General features: G+C 37.9%; 1 protein-coding gene across 10 annotated transcripts in view; it reads left to right on the top strand.

Annotated features, from left to right (window-relative positions):
- GTDC1 (glycosyltransferase like domain containing 1) overlaps positions 1-14,504 on the top strand; it is a 198,734-nt gene that overhangs the window by 61,689 nt on the left and 122,541 nt on the right. The gene's annotated exons all lie outside the window — the stretch shown is intronic.

The raw sequence follows: 14,504 nt of genomic DNA, 5'->3' as shown, positions 1-14,504 counted from the left end.
CTCAGCCTAGGTATTGGTAGGCTTTGAGTCATTATGATGATGAATTTAACTTCCTTACAAAAAACAATTAGGAATATATACACTGTATCTATTAATTAGAATATCTTTGATGAATACAAAGCAACTGAAAGGGTTTTTTTTTGGTTCATCATTCTGTAATGAAGATTTCCACAATTTCCTTATTCCCTTGGACAGTATTTTTCCTTTCTTGCCTTTGTCCTTTGTCCCTGTCTTTTCCTCCCTTCCTCCTGCACATTTACTCTGATGGTCCAGTGGACACAGTCATTTTAAAGAATGCTTTCCATTTCAGAGCACTGGCTGTTTTTATTGTTTATGTTTATAACCTTGCCTTCTTGTTCATCATTTTTTGTTTTAGCTCTCTTAATTTCCATTTTACTTGTTGCATGCTTGAACTTATATTTCTGTCTAGTTGCAACTTGAAGAAAGAATGAAGGAAACAGCAGTGGACACAACATCAAAAGCGAATATGTGGTTTTCTTGTTGCAGAATAAGTGGAAGAATTAATTCCTTTTAACAGTATGTCAAATAATTATATGGGGAAAAATCTATTAGGAGTGCAGCTAATGTTTCCTCACACCACCTTACTTGATGTAACTACATCAGTCCTTTAAATTAGTGATTTACCGAATGTTTTGAAAGGAAAAGGTGTAAATGATTATGGGTAGAACAATAGAAAATTAATTTAAAATTCTATTTTTCTTGCAGTTAAATGACATTCCTACTGATTTCTGTTAGAGAGTTTTCTTTGAGTGCTAATATGCTTAATATAGCATACTCTATAGAAAATTATATGTATTTAGTTAGAACATGGAAAAATCTTCATGTATTAAGGTATTATGTAATAACACGAAAAAATTCTGAACACGTAACTATGTATATTATGTATGGAAAAATGAAAAAAATTGGAGGGAAGTAATTTGAGAACATCTGTAATTTTTTATTTATGTAAGAGAATATCCCATTTTTAATTAAAGATGGAATTTAAGAATGATAAATGGGACCATTATCTAGTAACAGTTAGTTTGCAGGCATTTTTTTCCAAATGTTCTGCAGATTGCTGCAGGTTTGACAGTGCCTTTGGCTTTTGTGTGCAAAATGCATTTCCTACTCGTGACAGAAGAGTTGTAACTCACTAAACATGGAGCAGTTAGCATGCATGGTGACATCTCTATGCTTAAACTCTGAGGAACTGAATTATTTTAAATTATTTTTAATACAGAAATTTCCTGGTAGTCAATTTTATTAAAAACCGAACAGTTAAAAATTTTATCTGTTAAATGCATTTTGAGAAATATTGCTAAAGACACTAAAACTACTCAAGAAAAGATTAATTTTGGGGTGATTTGGGCAGATTTTTGAAGGTTTTTTTCCTTTTGGTAGTAGAGACCATTTTCTTGTGGTTCTTTTCCTTTTTTGCTTTGCCACTTTAATTCTTTCTATGTTGCTATCATCCTCGACTAAATTTGTTTCCAATTTATTGTTACATCCTCAGGTCTTAGCTGTGGGGTGTCAAAGTGTGAGGGGAAAAAGGTGGAAAAAAGGTGAGTAGGTGCTTTGGGAAGAACTTGAGTTACCATCAGATGTTGGGCACCTCTTGGTATTTGTGACTCTCAGTTATCTCAGGAGCAAATAGTTGGTGTCCTTTTGTTTCTCCATGAATCGTCAAGGTCCTGACTGGGAGAAGTTCACTTGTGTGGGGTCAACTGGCCCTTGTGGTTAGTGATGACTGAAGTGATGTTTTCCAGTCAGAAGGCTTTTTTGGAAAAGGTCTTGATTACCCAGCCCTCACCTTTACCACCTCCAGACTGTTGTGTTACCATCTACTCAGGGTGGAATCTGGCTTGCAGCAGAACTTGATCTTCTGAGGTTTAGTGCCAGCTCTGCAGAGGATCCTGGTCTGGAAGTGGTTTTCAGTGGTTTCTGTGGCTGTTGAGGCATTCAGGTCTGAAGTGCTGTAAACACAGACCTCAGGTCTTGTTCCCAAAAGCTCCATAGGCAGGAGTGGTAGGGAGGAGTGTCAGAAAAGACTAATTTGCCACAAAAGAATCTGGAAAACTGGTCTAATGTAATTATTGAAAATTGCATCGTGAGTTAGAAATAGTAAAACCTACATTTTCTTCCATTATTTTTTCTAACATGGAGTAGAGAACCTGGAGCGTGGTCTTGCATTGAATTAATACTCATTCTGGTGTAAACACATTGGAAAATATTTTTGTATAGTCTTACATTTTAGTACAGAAGAAAAATATTAGATTTTAATAATAGACTCAGAATCATTAAGGTTGGCAAAAACCTCTAAGCATCAAGTCCAACTGTTAACCATGCTATGCTATGATGAGTGGAATATAAATTCAGCATTAAAGTAAGCATCTGTACTTGAAAAATCCTAATTTCCAATGCTAACAGCTGCATGGAAGGTCATTGACATTGTGGAGTGCGTGGGGTCTCTGGGGCTCAGCGTGTTTGAAGTCAATATTTATGGTGCCTCTGTACCTCCTGTCATTAGCAGGAGGTTTTCAAGGGACTGTTCTTAGATTATATTTTGCACATGGCTCTTGTTTTCCAAGATACTGATTGGAAAAAAGTGAAGGGTATAATAGTTTTCCTGTCTGCTGATGGGTGATGAGACCAACATGTTGGGGCCATGGGTGGAATCGGGGTGAATGAATTGGTGGCAGGGAGGGAGTTTGAGATGCTTGTGTGCTTCCTGCGTTTTTAAGGAGTATAAAGGATATTTCAGCTGTTGAGATGAAGCTCAGCAGCTGCTCTGCAAACTCCTAATGGAGCAGGGGACTGGGTTTTCTTTATCTCCAGAGTTTTCCTCTGGTCAGAGATACTGCTGGGGCTCCCCATTTCTCTTAACCCATAGTTCTTAAACAGCATGGCTGATACAGATATCCTCAAAATGGGATTTGGAGACAATACTGCTGCCTATTAATTGCTAGGTACAGACTAAGGCTCTGAATGATGAAGAGGAAGATACAAAAGCTGTGTGCACCGAGCAAATGCTTTGCTGTGCAGCCAAAGAGCTTTGCAACCACACTCTGGGTTGTTACAGCATCACTGTGGTATTTGCTTTCCCATTATCTCTTCAGTTCACTTTTCTATGGTGTCTGGTCCATGCCTATTTTATTTTGTTTTTAATTTTATTTTTTAAAATATTGTTTTATTTGTTTTGCCTTTCAGCATGTGCTTTAAAACTGTAACGTCATTGACTCTTGCATATAATAGCTTTCATTTTGTCTCTGAAATCCAGAGGGGTGTTTAGTGTGAGCAGTAGTGTATCCAAGGTAGAATATTTCATGTTTTTGCAGATTGCTAGTATTACATGCCAGAGCAGCCTTCTGACCATGAAGCCCAGCCACGTTTGTTCTATTAGCTGCACTTCAGAAGTATTTGTTTAGTTTTTTCCTCAGATGGATAACCAGTATGGAACATTCTGTCCACAGAAGTCTTATTAAAGAGGTTAGAGCATCCTGCTAATTAGAAAAAACTAATTCGGCAGATTGTTGAGCCTGTAACCAGAATTTTATATTTTAATGGATTTTGAAATGCAGCATGCTCCCTTTTTCTATTGTAAAACACACTTTTTTCCTTTTAAATGTCTGGAAACAGTCTTTTTGAGGAGGTTATGCATTCAGAATAAGAAAGCAGCAACATTTTAATTTTTGAATTTATTAAATAAACTGTTGAAGAATATATACTGCAAAACTGGTGGAACCATTAATTCATATCAGCCTCTTATTGTGGCAGAAAAAATTTAGTTACTTTCCTGTTGGTAGATTTCAAGTTTAACTGCCCCAACGAGGAGTTGAATTAAGTTCATGTGAAGAAACAATATAATTTGTGGCTGTGTTAAAATTAGACTTAGATGGTACAGAACTCACAAATTACTCTTTGCTACTTCAAGCTAAAATTCATTGACCACTGTTTCACTGAGCCTTGGGAAGTTTATCATGTTTAAAGCTGGATCCAGTCCATTTTTGAGTGCTCTTGTAGTGCTGTTAGAGACTTTTGGTCTGGAAGCTGAAAAATGAGCTCGTTCTGTGCTGTGGGGTGACCTGGAAGCAAAACCATCAGGGTTGGTTGGGTTTGCATGGTTCACATCTTAATTCCAGGTTTGCAAGGTGCCATGTGGAAAGCAAGGCATGTTTGTGGCCGGGGACAAAACGCTGGATTGGAGAAACATTTAAAAAATACATACTTAAGATGGATTTCTCCCTAACATCTACTTTTGAACTCTCTTTCAACTGTGCCCTGCTACAAACTTTAATTAGTTGCAACCTTTTTTCAGGCTTGTCATTCTGCATTTTGCAAAGTGCTCTGGCTTGTGGAGCAGCCGTGTGGCCGGGAGCCGTGGGCAGTGACCTGCAGTCTGTGTCAGGACCATCCTCTGAGATGTAACTCAGGGTACAGATGTTGCACTTGGTGAGACGAGGTTGGCTGCCATCTGGAAGGTGGCCATCTGCTCCCTCCTGCAGCAGCAGAGCACCACGCTTTTGGGGGCCCCTGCCCCTTCCTGTCACAACCTGAGTCAAGACAATTCAGAATTGCCTCTTTGAAGCCTGATTTGGGAATATTGGCCGGCCAAGTGCTTGGCACTTAGAGAAGTAAGGGGTTAGGAAGGGAAAAACAAATACTTCTAGACAAGATTTAGAAATGAGCTGTATGAAAAGACTTGAGTAAATCAATGGAGACTTAAGGTAAATAGCTCAGGTCTGGAAATGTAGGAGAAACCATGGAGCAAAGGGAGATGCAGCTTGCTCTGCTGATAAAAAACAGACAGAAATGTCATACTGGAGCATGGGACTTGCTATTATTTTGCTAATGCTTCAGGAAATTTATGGAATGTCTACCACATGAAAACAGAACTGTGGATGCAGGGACTGGAGGATGAAGCAATTAGGTTCCTTTAAGGAAAACCTTCCTACTTTCCAGTCCAAGGAGGCTGAAAAGAAGGCAAAAATATTGCAAGGCTTTTATTTGTGGTGTCAGTCCTGCATGGCCAGACCTCCTATATTTGCTGGAGTGTCAGCTCTGGCTTTGTCCAGTCAGATTTGTGATCAGCATCTGTGCTGACCTGTAGGTTCACACCCTTCCACACTCCTGCAGTTCAGTCTTCAGCCTGAAACCTGGGCCTGTTATCAACCAGACAGGTCTAGGTAGTTAGCATGATGTCATGTCTCTTCATCGGTTTATGGAGCAGGGCTGAAATTTGTGGCCATAAATATTTTAAATTGTTTTTGTTTGGCTTCTTGGGGAGAAGCATTTCCATGGGTGAGAGGTTGTTTTGTGAGAGGCTCCACTGTATGACAGATCATATGGATGGTTTCAGTACGTGGGGGGCTTGTACCCCTTCAGTGTCATAGGTTGGAATTGTTAAAGGCACTTAGCAGCTTTACAGATTCTTGTTTAATTACTGGTCATTATTCTGAAGTGGATGACTCATTTAGCCTGCAGTGATGGGAGGTGTTCTGGCCCTCTGTATAATTCTACACATACATATTTTCGCTCCTAAGCACCACAAAAATGTCTGTTTTCCTCTTGTACATCTCATTTCCTGGGGTAATACAAAGAAAATCGATCTGAGAGGGGCTATGGAATGAGAAAGAGGATGTTGGGAACAAATTTGCATCAATCTGGATGGCTCTTGGTGCACACCTGAACTCTGTCATTCAGTTCTCACCTGAAAGGGTACGTAATACTGTAATAAATTAATAATCTATTAGTCCATTCTTCTATATTGGTATTTCTGATTAGAAAATGGGCAGGACAATGTGAAATTCAGTGCTTAACAATGGTCTGACATGGTAAAGTGTTAAAATTTACATTTAAACCAGTTCTGGATTAGCTGTCATCAGCTTTTCTTCCCTCAGTTAAGGCTGTGTGTCCTTCACTGTGACCTTCTGTGTGTCCTGGTGAAGGCCCATTGCAGAAGTAGGGACTTTGAATTTACCAGTCAGTATCACTTGGTCTTGTTGCATGGAGATCTAAATAAATTTGCATTGATCTCAATAAATGGGGATGTTTTGAACCTTGACTTTCTAATGCTTCACAGCTGGGTGTTTTTTTCCCTGCTTTGTCAAGGAGGATGACTGTAGTAAGACCATGAGCTGATTACTCCCTGTATTAGATAATCATTTCTTAATGTGGGAGGGATATTAAGAAGAATAGATGTGAGTGCTTTTGGAAAACTCTTTATGGAATAAGGTTTAAGCACTGCTGTTAATAGGATGCACATTCCCTTTCATGCTGAGTCAGGCAGAGCTTGGCTAAATATCCAAGACAAAAATCAAGGAGGTCTTAGACACGCTTGCAAAACACGTGGTGATTGTGCTGTCTTTAAAAATTGCCACTATTGCTGTGATTGCATTGTCACCACTGGATTTTAGGTGGCCAGTAGCTGGAATTTAATTAAAGATTAGCCTTGCTTCCATCTAGACCTGTCTCTGAAGTACCTCGTTGTTCCCCTACATCATGTGTCTGTCTTATGATATGCCAGTGGCAAATAGTTATGAGTTTGACCTAAAATTTAAAAAACCCTGCCTGTTTTAAGTGTCCATGTCAGTGGCTGAGGCTGCTGGGTGCAGGGAACAGAGGGAGGAGGAGTGGAGGTACAGGGGGGACATTGGGTGTCCTGATGGAGAGGCACTGCATCAGTTACCAACTAATCCTGGCTTTTCTTGGGAGAAGCCTGAATCATCATTAGAGACGAAATGTCTGTTTTGAATGAAAACCTAATTTGATGGATGGAGGCTTTTTCCCATCAGCCACATTTTAAAAAGGATCCCAAGGGTTTTGGGGGTGGCTGTTCAAGTTTGTTGAAGTCTCTTCAGTATGGAAAAACAAGGACTTAGGAATTAGTTAGCCTTAGAGTTAAATAAGATCTTGTGAAAGTATTTTTAGGGATTATTTTTTGTTTGGTTATGGTTTTTTGGTTGTAAAAGCTTTTTCTAGATTTTGTAAGTCAAGTCAGGACAAGATACTACAACTCTAGTTTGTATTTTATGGGGTGCTCTGAAGGATAATCTGGAGGATGTTTGTGAGGGAAGTGGTAGTAGTAGGAGGTTAGAAATACTGAGTTTCTTTTTAAAAAAATTTTCTTAGGATTCTGAATCTTCTTTTAATTGTGTAAACTTTTTAAAACATTCAGGTTGATTTGTAATGGTATATTCTTAATGGTTTGTTTTTCTAATACTGTTTGGTGAACTCTAGAATGGCTCTGCTGTCACTCCCAGCAGCTCTTCATTGAAACTTTTCCACTTTTCCCCCAATTAATTATTTTTAAGATGCTTTCATTATGAAAGTCCTTGAAGTTAAGATGAAGTCTAATTTTTTTTTTTTTTTTTCCTGTGTTTGCATATGAATGTAGTTTTGCCCTAGTGGCACTTCCCCATTTCGGATTATTTTCTACCTCTGCATATTATGTGATTTCTTGTTCAAGTGAATGACAAGATGATGTATGACACACTTGAGATGGTATTGAGCAGAGTATAGTTGGAAAATTGCAGTGATAATTTTCTTTTTACATCTCAAACTTACATGCCATTGAGGGGGAAAAAAAAAAGTGTAATAGCAACTCAACAAAAAGCATAAGGGGAAACCTAGAAAAATTACAGGGAAATTTCCATAACAGATACACAAGTAGTGCTGCTTTAATAATGATTTCCTGTAATGAACTATTTTTATCATTTGCCAGCTCTCTGACGTGGCATTCTATTTAACATTTTTGAGAGCCATGTTTTAATCAGATTAAGCTCAAGGAAACCGATAGGTATCTGTTTGGCTCATGACTTGTGCTTCTGTTTCTGATTTAGTCACAAGACTATTGTTGCTGGAATCTTTTAAACCCCATTTTGCTTCCACTTGCAGCCGGTGTGTGAGCCCAGAGGTTGAGTGCCAGGGATTTCCATGATATAAACACAGGGCTCGTTATGGAATTATTTTGTAAATTAAAGAAGACTGGTACAAACTGTGTCTTTTTCCTCATGTGATTAAATGGCTAAAAATAACCATCTATTTTTAGTTTCAGGTGTGGTAATGTTTCTTAGGAACAAACTCACTCAAAGCAGTTTGCTAGGAGAGGCTGACCATGAGCGTTCTACATTCTGAACCACTTAAGGGAAGCAAAAATCCTTAATAAATATGAATATTCTTGCATCATTTTATATAGTGTGCAACATAATGATGCTTTCCATGCAAGAGATATTGTCAGAATAAAATACAAACACCTGTATTTTTAACTTTTGATACTTTTGTGTTTTTTAGTAATTTTGATAAATGAAAGACCGCAGAAAAGTTTCTAAACAAAACTCTTATGGTCTCCAATACTGACCACATCCTGCAATTTAGAAAATTAGAAAAAAAGAAGAGGTGCTGCATTACATTTGGAATCATGGTTGTGCTTGGATATTAATGAATTTAGCACCTCATTTGGTGGTCTCAGTATCTTGGAGCACGGGGGAGAACCAGCAGCCTGGCTTTTAAAAAGCTCTGTCTATCCATGTTTTCCTAATTTCTACAGCAAAAAACCCCCATGTATTACATTTCTAATGACCTCTTTTGTCTGTTGCAAATGCAGAGAGATTGTATTCAACAGCTTGGTTTGTGTGGTGTCTTCCTGCAGTGTATTATTTATTTGGTTGACGTGTTCGAAAACTGCGAGCGTAAGAATTAATAAAGGTTATTAGTTACTTTCCATAATAAAATTAGCTGACCTTTAAGAGCATTATACAGGGGCTGTCTAAGTGGAAAAATGACAGAGTGCATTTTTATTCTGGTAGCCATTTTGATTACTAAATCTTACAGTCACAATATAGAAACTCCGCGTGGTGATTAAATGTGGCTCTTGACTGTATATTTGCAGACAACAATGAAATAAGTGGAATTTTTGTGTTCAAGACAGAATTTAACCCCTCGGTTACGGTTTCGCCCACATCTTATATTTGGTTCCATTTGAACAACGCAGAATGAAAATAAAAACAACCAACCAAAACCAAAGAAAATGCAGCTTAATTTTCTAAAATTGATTGTCCTTTGGAAGCGGCAGCGCCGGGAGTTCGCTGTGGTTTTTCTGGAGCGTGATGATGTGCAGATTCCTGGAGCAGCCTGACTTGGGTCTCTGTCAGGCTACACTCTGTAGCTGGGTGTGTACAGCTCACTCAGTCAGCCTGATAGTCTTTAGTCATCTCAATTTATCTACCAGTTTAAAGGGAAACTTGCCATCCAATCCAGTATTGGAACATGAAGTGCACACGCCCACCTGCATTTTTAAGTTGGGGACAGGATGCACCTCATTTCCAAAGGAGCTGTTACAGCAAACTGCCTTAATTTTATTTTCTTTGTACTGAATAATGACATTTTTAGCTGTGCTGTTATCTAGAAGAGATTTTATAAAGTTTTTAATCTTTATTGTTATTTTTGAAACGTGATAATCTATGTAATGATGGTAGTATGGCTTGGATTTCAGGTGAACTTCAGATTTGCTTGTGCTGCTGCATTGTGCTTTTTCAATTTTTGACTAGGTCTTATAACATTTGTTGAAATCCTTACAAGATATTCATCTATTTGTAGCATCATATAGGTCTGGCTCCCCATCTGTCTCTGTTTTTCATGACAACAAGGCTCTGGTACATTTTTTTTAATTTTAGTTCTTATTCATTGAAGCCCACTGTAATGCTGTTTCTGTCTTAGCTGTTTGTCCAATAGATTTTATTGATCATTTGGGATAAAATAAAAGATTTATTCATAGGGAGAAGTATTAACCAGCTATCAGTGAATTCAGTTTAGTTAGGTTAGTTTTTCTACCTTATGAAACAGAATGTAATCAGAATCCATTTATGTGGTATTAAATAAATAAATAAATTACTAACTTAATGTAGTGCCAAAAGCTAAGAAATATTGGGGAAGAAAAGTTCTTAACTGAATTATTTTCTGCTAGGCCATATTTCTTAAGGGTCTCATAGACCTTTTATATTTTAAAAGCAAGGGTATGAATCTAAGGTTCAGATTCCCTCCAAATAAATCCTTATTTAACAGGATATCCCTGAGACTTTTCCCCCCACTTTTCGTTGTTGGTTTTGGTTTTTTTTTTTTTTCTCCCTTTTTCACTATTGGCAAGGCTGACTGAAACAGTCTCATCTGGTTTAACTAAAAAATCTTTGCATTACTTGGCGGTGGTTTCTTTTGTACGTGGTGCTTAGAGCTCCTTGAAGCTGGAGCGCACAGGAAATGCAAATCATGCAAATCATCCTCGCGCTGACGATGTACAGTGGCGTGATTGAGCAGCAGTACGTATGGCTCGTGGGCTGACCACATGAAAGGGCTCATTTAAAGACCAGATGAGCCCAAGCTGGCTTAAGTTAGACTATGTGTGAGCTTCAAAGCTTATAGAATAGCATCCTTTTTAAAAATAAATTTATTTTATTAATAACACCTGCTCAGAGTTCTTAAACAGTGAGAACATGTATAGATGAACGTTACATTGAGTAACAGGCTATGCTTAAATCAGAAGGGCAATATTTTTTTTTCGGGATTTTTTTTTGTTTGGTTTTTTGGGTTTTTTTTGGTTTTTTTTGTTTTTTTTTTGGGTTTTTTTGTGGAAATTCAGGTATGCATTCATATGGGGGGAAGGCGACTGCTCTCTAAGGCACTGAAAAAAAAATCCAGTTCATGTTTGGTGTATATAAACCCCAAGTCTTTTCTGCCTTTCAGGTAAAAATGAAAATAAATGGAAGATAAAAGGGAGTTTTTCCTGTGCAGCAGGGTTAAGAACAGGCTTTCTGTAAGTGCTTTTGAGTGCTGAGAAGAGGGAGTTGATTGCTGGCTGCTTCAAATTTCTCGGTAACTGAGGAAAAAAAATTCCTGCATATTATTTTTCATACTTCTGAACAGTTTTTTCAGTAGTTTCAGGGCTTTATCCTTCCAATAAAGCTGAGCCCTTGTGCTGTGGACTCTGGACCTTGAAGATGGTTAGGAGAGCAGCTGTGGTGGGAGCACTGGGCTTCATCTGCAAGTCTTGAGACTCTATGGACACAACTTGAGTAAAGTCACAGGGTAAAAATACTGGTAGAATAATAAGCATTTTTTCATATTAATCTGGCAACAAAAAGAGTGGCTGGGAGAGGAACAGTGTCCTTAAAAATATTCTTACCTTTGGTAGTATCAACATGGGTGGCTCTCTTTCTTGTAGTGAGAGTCTTATTTCTTACAAGTCTTTTTTTGTTTTATTCAGCCCTCATTCGCTTTCCTTTGGATGTTTTTAAAAGTTGAGATTCATTCAAATAATGTAACATGACACAAAGCTGGAAAATGTCAATCTTGGACTGTTTCTGTGTCATCTTGTTTAATTTTTACTTGAAACAGTAGCCCTGAGGAGGTCTGCGGTGGGACTGGGCAGGACACTGCACTCCATCACCCTGACGGATGTAATTCTGGTTTGATTTTTTTTCACCAGTTCCTTGCTCCTTCATTTTGTCCTTTCTGCTAATACATGGGAGTAAGAGAGAAGGAAAAAATGAATTTTTTATATTTTATCTACCAGATTGCTTCTTTCTCATCAAATCAATCCACAGGTCCTGGAACAGGGAGGGGGACATTTCGCACAATTTTTCCCCCCCATTCTTTTCAACATTAATCTTATTCTTCTCTTTAATTTCATATATGAAGTCAAGGGGAGCATTTCACCCCTTCCATGTACCTGCAGGCTGGGGAAGCTCCCACCGTGCTGAGCCCATACGAGTGGGGGTCATAGGGCTCAGTGGGGAGTTTTGGGTTCAGTTGGGGCTGAAATATTGAAGTTCCTTCCTTCTGTACAGTTTGTTCATATATTTGTTTATTTTAAAGGAGATAAAAAACGGTGGTTAAAGGGATGGCATCCCGAAACCATCAGGGAAAGGAATATTCGGAATAAATGATGTTTTTCTAAACCTGTGATCCTTTACAGGGAAAATTTGTGAGACTTCTGGGCAGGTGTTTATACATCCAGCACAACGTTTTTGTCTTAATATAAGAAGCAATTTAAATCAAAGATAATATTAAAATATCTTTTATACTCTGTGTAAGAAATACCAAGGTGCAGGAGCTAACAGAGAAAGCAGAAAAGAAATTTTACTACTTGTATCTATAATAATTTAATATAATTTAATATCCATTTCAGTGTTTGACAAGAAGTAAAGATTACTTAAATATTTGTACCTAGGAGCACAGGGCTGTATAAAGATCTTTGAATTTTCAAGTTAATTTGTTTCTTCCAGCAATATAACGAGATATATACAGAAAATTAATCCCATATGATTGTACAGCTACCATTGCTCCAGAACTTTTTGGAAATACTTTCCAAAGAACATCTCCAGTCATCTTGACAAACAGCTTGAGTCAAGTTTCCTTTTCAGGAGCTCCTGAAAGATTTCATGTGTAGTTCAAAGGCATTGCTGGAAAAATGGTATTATTTGGAGACCTTGACCAAAAACTGCTTTACTTTGCTCAGCCTTTGCAGATATGAAAGCTCCTTGCCCAGCCATCTTGAACAGATTTTTAGGTTTCTGTCATGGAGAGATGCACAATCTTTTTTCAATAACAAATTAGCTCTTGTCAACAGTTTTCCTGGCCACAGTTTAAATAGCTCAATTCAGAATGTTTCATAGTTTTTTGGTGGATTTTGCTAGAAAATATGTGCGTATATAGTATTTATGCATTGTGTATCTGCATGTGCAAGCACGCAGACATCTGTGCACGTACATCTCTCTGGGAGTGAAGATATGAGATCTGAAAATGCTGAATCACTCTGTGTGCTCTAACTAAGATAACATTTTGGGAAACCAGTCAGGTGCTGTGGTGAGCAGGGTCCATATGATACATTAACACTTGCATGATCATACATGAGCTGATTAAATCAGTAGACCATGACATTCACTTATCTTCAGCTCTGGCTTAGGCTCCTGACTTCTCACTGTTGCCCTGGTTTGCTTGGTGGCCCTTGATAAGCAGGCCTTGGCCTCAGTTTCTTATTCTTAAAGATTAGAAAGAATCTGATGTGGTGTTCTGACTTTTTATCATATGATTTCAACCTCAGAGGCAGATATTTCTCTTTCATTTTCCTAGGGAATAATGGGAATTCAGCACTGGATACTTTATTTAATGATAAAATAATCCTGAAATTATAGTTGTGTATGAGATGTGTTGGAAAGCATGATTTGTGAAATATATGGAAGCCTAGAAGTATTTTTATCAAGTTATTATGTTATTATTGGATTTTTGCATGTGGGGAAATACCAGCATCTTGCAGTGTTGAGGTATGGGTTGCTCACTCAAGGGTCAGATCTGTGTTGTGGAAATAGACCAAACATGACTAATGTCTAATGTCGTTGTTAACCCTGCAAAACTCACAGACAGGAGCTGAAGAAGAAAAATGGGCAAAAGGCTTAATTTCCATGGTTGTGAAATTCTCTCATGAGCTCTAAATATTCTCTTTTTCTTTGAATGCTCTCCTGCTTGTGTCAGCTCTTACATCCCATGTCAGGAGCTCCAAGCTGCAGAGCTGAGATCTTTTATTTCTTTCTCTTTCCCTGGTTGCATTATAAATAAAAACCCTGTTATGATAACATGTGAAATGAAATAGTAGGACATCAATATAGATTATTCTTAAAATCATGTTATGGAAATGGAAATAAAGCAGCTTATGGTATATGCCAGGCATGATGCAAGTGATATTAAATAAATATATGACTGAAGGGTTCCATTCATTCCAAATGCTCCCCTTTGTGATCTTTAGCCATGTTTGTAGAGAAACCTTTCTTAAAGCACTTAAAGCTTAATTCAGAACAGACAAAACAATTATCTTTTGAAAGTCTGATGAAATATGTTTGGCAGCTTTTGAATTTAGGCAAGTGTTTGTCTCACTTCTTTGAAATCTCACTTCAGTCGGTCGCTCAGCCATTTCAGTGCAATCCTTCAAATCTGGTAGCGAGTGTGGGCTTTGCTGAGTTACAGAAATGTTCTAATCAGAAAGTGGAGGGACTCAAAATAGTGTGCAGTACACAAAACTTGACATTTTCCTTATTGATGTGCTTTTAGATATCAGTCTACCTGCTGTCCCTGTGTTTTTGATGAAGTGTTGGTTGATAAATCACTGTAGGAAGGAGCTTGTCCCTCCAAAGACAGATCTGGAGACCCTTAAGCATTAAATTATTTTAATTTCTTGGGGAACAGAAGTGTCACTTTATCTTCTCTGAGTATAAATGATGAAGGTTTATGCACCAAAGTGTAAATGTTTCTCAGAGGAAGAGATGGCAGAAGACTGACACTGCACCATGTAGTTTTATAGTTGAACTATGTCATGAACATGGAGCAGAAATATTTAAATTGTGGATCTGACTGCCACTTTGCTGAGCACATGGAATACTTTGCTTAGCTTATATTACAGCAGGAAAGTTGCCACTACACTGCAGCAACAAATATTCTAGAAGTGTGAAGGGCATTTGGGA

The sequence above is a fragment of the Onychostruthus taczanowskii genome, unplaced genomic scaffold (assembly GCF_017590055.1).
Source record: "Onychostruthus taczanowskii isolate IOZ18803 unplaced genomic scaffold, ASM1759005v1 scaffold10, whole genome shotgun sequence".
Classification (NCBI taxonomy): domain Eukaryota; kingdom Metazoa; phylum Chordata; class Aves; order Passeriformes; family Passeridae; genus Onychostruthus; species Onychostruthus taczanowskii.
The sequence above is the reverse complement of the archived record's forward strand: the minus strand, read 5'-3'. Positions and strand labels throughout refer to the sequence as shown.